This window comes from Anoplophora glabripennis, unplaced genomic scaffold (genome assembly GCF_000390285.2).
Source record: "Anoplophora glabripennis isolate ALB-LARVAE unplaced genomic scaffold, Agla_2.0 scaffold307, whole genome shotgun sequence".
NCBI lineage: Eukaryota > Metazoa > Arthropoda > Insecta > Coleoptera > Cerambycidae > Anoplophora > Anoplophora glabripennis.
The window spans coordinates 15,199-22,559 of NW_019416980.1; the positions used below are offsets into that span (position 1 = coordinate 15,199).

The following is a 7,361-nucleotide window of genomic DNA, read 5'->3' on the forward strand; positions in this document are numbered from 1 at the left end:
TTGCGCAGAAAGCTGTAGACAGTTAGAGACCAAAATGAAAATGTTCATACGCGAATTAATTTTGGCCTAGTTTCTTAGTTTACTGGCTTTTATCTACAAAAAAATACATTTTTTGCTTCGACGTTTTTGCAGTGCGGTGTATGGTAGTAGTTAGTATATATCGATATCGTTGAAAAGTTAAAAAAGTTCTAAGTATCCACGAAGCAGGAATACAAAGTTCAGCCAGCAGCAACAAGTAGCACCACTCAATTCCCGCTAGAGTTTGCACCTGCATGGTTATACATATATTATATTTATAATACAGGGTGCCCGGAAATTATGAGCAAAAAATTCAGGGGATAATTCTAGACCGAAAATAAATGCTACCTCTTTCTATAACATTTTTTCCAAAACTGATTATTAACGGAGTTACAGGGTGTTAAAGTTAAATTTTATTTGCAGTTTTTTTGCAATACCTTTTGCCACACTCATAATATTTTGACGAAATTTCGTATATGGGGGTTTTTCGGGATGAGGATTATAAATTTGCCCACCGTTTTTTCGCATTTTGTAGAGGGCGCCACATACGAGCCTTTATTTTGATTTGAATGGTTCCAACTTTTTTGTGCTACACTTTATGCGACTTTTGACTGAATATTTTTGTTCTCCTAACCTTTTGACATAAAAAAGGTATACTTTATTTGTTTCGATAAATCTAACCGTTTTCGAGAAAAACGCTAAAATAACATTGCTTGCATGTGATGAATACGAAATCATTTTAATTTATTTTCTACATTAAACATAGCATGCTTTGGAAACAAGCGCTTAGTTGCCTTGGAAACAAGTTTGTGGAGAATTAGTTTTGACAGATAGTAATTTTTGTGAAAATTTGTTGTTACGCTGATGGTGGTTAATGATAAATAATAAAAAAATAACGTCCTCAACAAATAAAGAATGGTTTACTAACAAAATCATAAGGTTAAAATACATAAGTTACTAGAACAATACAAATACAAATTAAACATTCAAATCAAAGGTTCAAAGTGACGTCCTTCCTCTTCAATGCATAAATTAATTCTTCTTAAAAAATTCCGACGAACTCTATGGAATATTCCTTCTTTTTGCTTAATTACCTCACAATTAGCAACAATTCTTTCTCTCAGTTCATCGACGCTATTCACAGGTGTCCTGTATACAAGCGTCTTCAGATAGCCCCAAAAAAAGAAATCGATTGGGTTTAAGTCAGGGGATCTAGGGGCCCACTGTACAAAACCACCGCGTCCTATCCACCTTTCAGGAAAAGTTTCATTTAAGAATTCTCTGGCCGCTAAACTAAAATGCGGTGGCGCGCCATCTTGAAGCAGCCACATTGCATTTCTTAATCCGAGTGGTACATCTTCCAATAGAATAGGTAAGTGGTTTCTTAAAAAATCCAAGTAAACTTCACCATTGAGTCTTTGTGGAAAGAAATGTGGCCCAATTAAGTAGTCCCCTACAATACCGGCCCACACGTTGACGGAAAACTTATTTTGATAACCACGCTCTATTGATAAATTAGGATTCTCATCAGACCAAAAATGCTCATTGTGGAGGTTTATTAAGCCATCATGGCCAAATCCAGCTTCGTCCGTGAAAAGGATATTACGAACAAAATTTTGGTCACCATTATGAAGTATTCTAATTGTATTGCAGAAATTCACACGAGCAGCAGGATCTACGGCAGATAAGGCTTGCACCTTTTGGTAGTGGTACGGATGAAGGTTTTGTTCGCGTATTGTTTCATGTACGGAGCTCTTTGGAATGCCCTCCTGAATAGCAATTTTTCTTATACTTACATTGGGATTATTCTCTATCGAATTCAAAATACGAGCTTCTGCTTCTGCTGTTCTAGTATTCCGTTGTCGACCTACATCAAAAATTCTAGTTTTGAACGATCCAAATTCTCCCAGTCTTCGATGAATAGTACTGAACATTCGCGATTGGGGTAGGTTTCTATTTGGAAATGCTTCGCGATACAAACGTCGTGCTGCAAGAGCATTGCCAGCAGCTAAACCGTAATAATAATGCATGTCCCGCAACTCCACGTTAGAGTAATTGTTGTTCATTTTTATTATTATTTTTATGATAACAATTACTACAAAAGAACTTGTACAAAATTACTATCTGTCAAAACTAATTCTCCACAAACTTGTTTCCAAGGCAACTAAGCGCTTGTTTCCAAAGCATGCTATGTTTAATGTAGAAAATAAATTAAAATGATTTCGTATTCATCACATGCAAGCAATGTTATTTTAGCGTTTTTCTCGAAAACGGTTAGATTTATCGAAACAAATAAAGTATACCTTTTTTATGTCAAAAGGTTAGGAGAACAAAAATATTCAGTCAAAAGTCGCATAAAGTGTAGCACAAAAAAGTTGGAACCATTCAAATCAAAATAAAGGCTCGTATGTGGCGCCCTCTACAAAATGCGAAAAAACGGTGGGCAAATTTATAATCCTCATCCCTAAAAACCCCCATATACGAAATTTCGTCAAAATATTATGAGTGTGGCAAAAGGTATTGCAAAAAAACTACAAATAAAATTTAACTTTAACACCCTGTAACTCCGTTAATAATCAGTTTTGGAAAAAATGTTATAGAAAGAGGTAGGATTTATTTTCGGTCTAGAATTATCCCCTAAATTTTTTGCTCATCATTTCCGGACACCCTGTATAAATAGTGTACTTATCACGGTTTGCAAAATTGGCAAGTGGTCATAGTTTTATACAGTGGCATTAAGTGAGCAAATACATGTACAGTGACTGTTGTGGTTAACAAACTAATAATGTAAATAAGTGCATAGGTAACTTATAGGTACTTTTGCTTCATGCATCAGTGACGGAGATACAGGGTATTGGTGGCATACTTTTCTAAATAAAATAGTACGCCACTGCTTTACGGTAACAATCATGATATTCTCGGATTCGTCTTTCAATTTTTTTCAAATTACTACTCTTGTTTGTTTTTTGAAAAAGAGCCTGGTTTTCGAGTAAAACTTAATACACGAACTGAAAACACTTTTACTTGATTAAATGGTATGACCACAGACCACATAGACTGGCCGTATCTAATTCCAATGCACCAGTGAATGCAAAATCCGGGGAAGTGGAGTGTGGAAGGTAATCTGATCGCGTGCATCTTTAAGCAGATCCGGATTAAGTAATATTTTTATTACATATTAAACATTATATTGCATCTTATGACAAATATTCAATTTTAAGTTTGTAATTCAGAAAATATAATTTTATTTTATTTTATTAGAATTTTAGTGTCATACTAAATAAAACTACAAAATAATTTAAATATATTTATTATCCTCTAAATAATATTAATTTATTTAATATTTGTCTTTTCGTAGACTTTACCGAATTAAATAATTTGACTTCATGATTTATTCGTACATCGATATACTTTTCACATTCAGCCCTTACAAGTTCTATTAAATGATTACAATTGTTAGGCAAATTATCAAATTGATGTTCATGCAAATTTTCAAATATGTTCACATTCAGAAAGTTTTTTAATACATGATAAACAATTTTATTTTTCTGTAGCCTAGGTGTTCTGCTTTCATCATTATTTAAAAATTTTATTAATTTTTCTGTTTCTTAGCATATTACTACGACATCTCGAGATGGATACGTCAAACAACCACGATCTTTAATAAAAATTAATTGACTGTACGAATACTGAATCTGAAATTAGTTTTGTTTGCGATTTTTTTAATTGAAAAAAATATTTAATTAATTTTCAGCTATCTCGAAATGACGGGAATTGGTAAAATTTCATAAAAATTTAAGACTCACATAAAGTAAATAATTACTAAAAATATTTTACAGTAATTCATTCATTATTTTATAATAACAATATCACGTTAATCACTACACTATGTGGGCGAACAAAATTATAAAGCTAACCCTGGAAACTTGTGACGTTAACCGAAAAATGGCGTACATATTTACCTTTTATATATTCCTTTTTTTTACTTACCTAAAGAAGGAAACTTTTCGCCTCTCTTCACCAACTCAATCACTTCTATTTATACAATGTTTTACAATACGCTTGCCCATGATAAAACGTCTAATTATCGAAATCACAGCGATGCGTACACGTCAAATGCTAGGACACGAATGAGCGCTGGGCTCCAAATCAGGCTCCAAAGTGTTTTCACCAAAGTCACTCTATAAGCCAGTCTAGGTGGTCTATGGGTATGACGGACACTAATCATATGGTTATTTAAGTGAATAAAGATATTAATAACATTAGCCATCATTTTAATGATTTTATTTGATTAAATGCTCAAAAATATCTGCATTTCCATGAACACAGGCGCGACATCTTTTTAATAACAAAAATTAAATTTATTGTTGCTTGAATCTGATGAAAAGCACTATTTATTCTTCTAACTGCTCAGGTGTATTAATTTGTTCACTGTATACCAGCCGTTTAACAGCACCCCACAAAAAGAAATCCAGTGGGTTGAAGTCTGGTGTTTTCAGTTCGTTTTTTAAGTTTTACTCGAAAATCAGGCTTTTTTTCGAAAAACATAAGAGAGTTCTAATTTGTAGAAAATTGAAAGACGAACCCAAAAATATCACGTTATCTTAAAGCAGTGGCGTACTATTTCATTTAAAAAAATAAGCCACCCATTTTAGAAAAAGGCCTCAGATTTTTGACAATTTTTACATAAATGCAGGTGGCCAATTTCAAATTATTTCACTTACTAGTTCTCAAATTATTTAAAAAAAAAAACTATAAAATATATTTTTAAGTTTAACACCCTATATGTATCTTTTTAATGAAGTGTCCTGGATTTTATAGGAAAAACTCCCCTTAAAATTCATTAAAGAATACGAGGTTTCATTTTTGGTCACCGTTTGTGAATCACACTGTATATAATTTTCCATATATGTTAACTAGATTGTTTGTATGTAAAATGATCACATTATTTTTGAAGCAATTGCTTTAATTTCCCATCAACAAAAGGCATACTGATTAAAATGTTGCTTTATTCTAAATCTGTATAAATCGGTTGCAGGTGGCAAGATAAATATTGTAAAGCGTTGGACGTCCCCTGAGAGGAACATATTAAAATAAGAATTTGAAGAATATATAAAGCCAGAAAGTAACTAAGAAATACAAGGAAATACAGCATCGATTGCCAAAACATATAAAGAGCCAAATACAACATCTGAAACAAATTCAGGCTAAACGACTAAACTTCTGAGACATGCATGTATGAAGACTCAAAATAAGACTATTAAACTAATCAATGTAAGTAAAATATTGAAAGACTAACGTTATAGGTTGTTGATATCAAGGAAACGTAAAAAAACAATTACTTGTGTTTGGAAGATATAAACCAAACTTTTGTTTTCTTTTTTAAGGAAACATTGTATATTTGTAACTAATTGGAGTCTTCTCCTTTTTGTGAGTACAGTAATGTACATATATGTCATATTAATATATGGTTTGCACAATATTTTAGTTTATTTACCTACCCTCCACAATGGAGGATTTTTTTCTATTAAATTTATTAAACAGATCTTTAAATACTTTAATATGAAAACAGTATTGTATTGTTAAAGGTATTTTATAACAACCTCATCGTATTCTAGACAAAGGACATTTTATTAAATTATTAAATTTTTATATATTTAAAATCGCAAGAAAACTTCCTAAAACTTTTGTTTTCTTCCTGGATAGAAAGGTATCAAAGATAATGGAAATAAAATGTTATTAAATGGCCCTCTACATTTAAAAAATAATTTTTTCATATTTTTTCAGGACAACCGAAATTGAAGCCACTTGGCCACTACCCTAGATTTATGATTTTAATTAAATAATGTAATGAATATTTTTACAAAATTAATAAATAAAAAACTGATGAACTTGGCTTTTATTATTTTATTATAAATTAACAGTGTAAATAATGTACAATAAAATAGCTAGTTTTTGTTATCAAATAGTTAATGTATATAAATTTATTAATTACTAAATAATGTATGTATTCCATATAAAAGTACAATTACTTCATAATAATGGCATATTTGTAATTATAATAATTTATATTAATTATTTACCACATATGCAGTTGAAGTTAAGCCGGCCTCAGACGATGTGGCGAATCCCTTCCAACATTGGACACATCGTGTGGGCGGGCACTGGTGAATTGCATGTGTCCAGTGTTGGCTACATGCCACGTTCGGGCTTCTGTCGGTAAATCTGAGCTGCGTCAAAGGAGCTTCCAGCGTTGGAAGCATCATTCGTCACACACCCACAGAAGCAATCGTGTGTTTGACGTATTCCAGGAGCGCAGACAAATTCAATATTAACTAGTTTACTTTTTGATTTGTCTATAAAGTGATATTGTTGAATATATTTACGTAAAGTTTTCAAAATTGTACTTTTCACAAATATGTTAAGTAATACTTAACTAATGCCATATGAATTTCAAGAGATTTCAATTTAGAGATAGTATCCACCACCTTCTAACGCTTCTTTTTTTTTCGTAAAAATAGTTTTGCACTGCATACTACTATCATGCCGGCAACAATGCCAACAGATGTCTCTTCATTTTTCATTTTTTACTGTTTTGTGAATCTGCAGTATGAGTGCGACACTGACGAACGTTGGCCACACGTGTTTCCAATGTTCTACAAAAGTTCACCCCATCGTGTAGCAGACACTTGTCATACTTTTATGATGAAAATTGTGTCCAACGTTGAAACGAACATTGGAACCAACATTGGACACATTGTCTGGGACCGGCTTTAGTGAAATATTTATCAAGTAGATTTCGTAACTGGCTTTACTGCCTTTTAATAAAATACAGTTCTCAAAAATTGGCATTTTCTTAAAACCTCTACCAATAAAATATGTGGCAAAAAACAAGAGTGTTTAACGTTTTCTTAGTGACCTATATCCTTAGCTACTCTAGGACACTTCACTGAAATATCTTTAAAAGTAACGGTTAAAAAAATCAAAAATTTTTTTCTTTGAGGGCCGAAAACTGAGAAAGCTTCATTTTAGGGCATCTATACATTATACCAAAGTCAAGTACCTACATAATAATATTTCTTTTTAGGAAGGCTAATTAAATCCACAAATACATTCCATTCCTAATTAATATCTATATAGGTCTTTTTTTGTAGGTTTTCAAAATCATACTAAATATTAATTAAATCTAAAAGGTTGTTTTAGTTTACTACATTTATAAATATTTCAACTTTACAGTACAACTTCCGTATTCACCCTAAATCCATATATTTGTATATAACAACTACCTTGGTTTTTAATAAAATATTTCTAAAATACTGCTTGAAACTATTTATTAGTGGTAT

At 31.8% G+C, this 7,361-nt stretch overlaps 1 long non-coding RNA gene across 1 annotated transcript; it reads left to right on the forward strand.

The window, feature by feature from the left end:
* Positions 1-5,149: 5,149 nt before the first annotated feature.
* LOC108906971 lies at positions 5,150-5,901 on the forward strand. Its single transcript, XR_001964311.1, has 2 exons — positions 5,150-5,292; positions 5,806-5,901. It is a non-coding gene; the product is annotated as an uncharacterized LOC108906971 (long non-coding RNA).
* Positions 5,902-7,361: the final 1,460 nt, after the last annotated feature.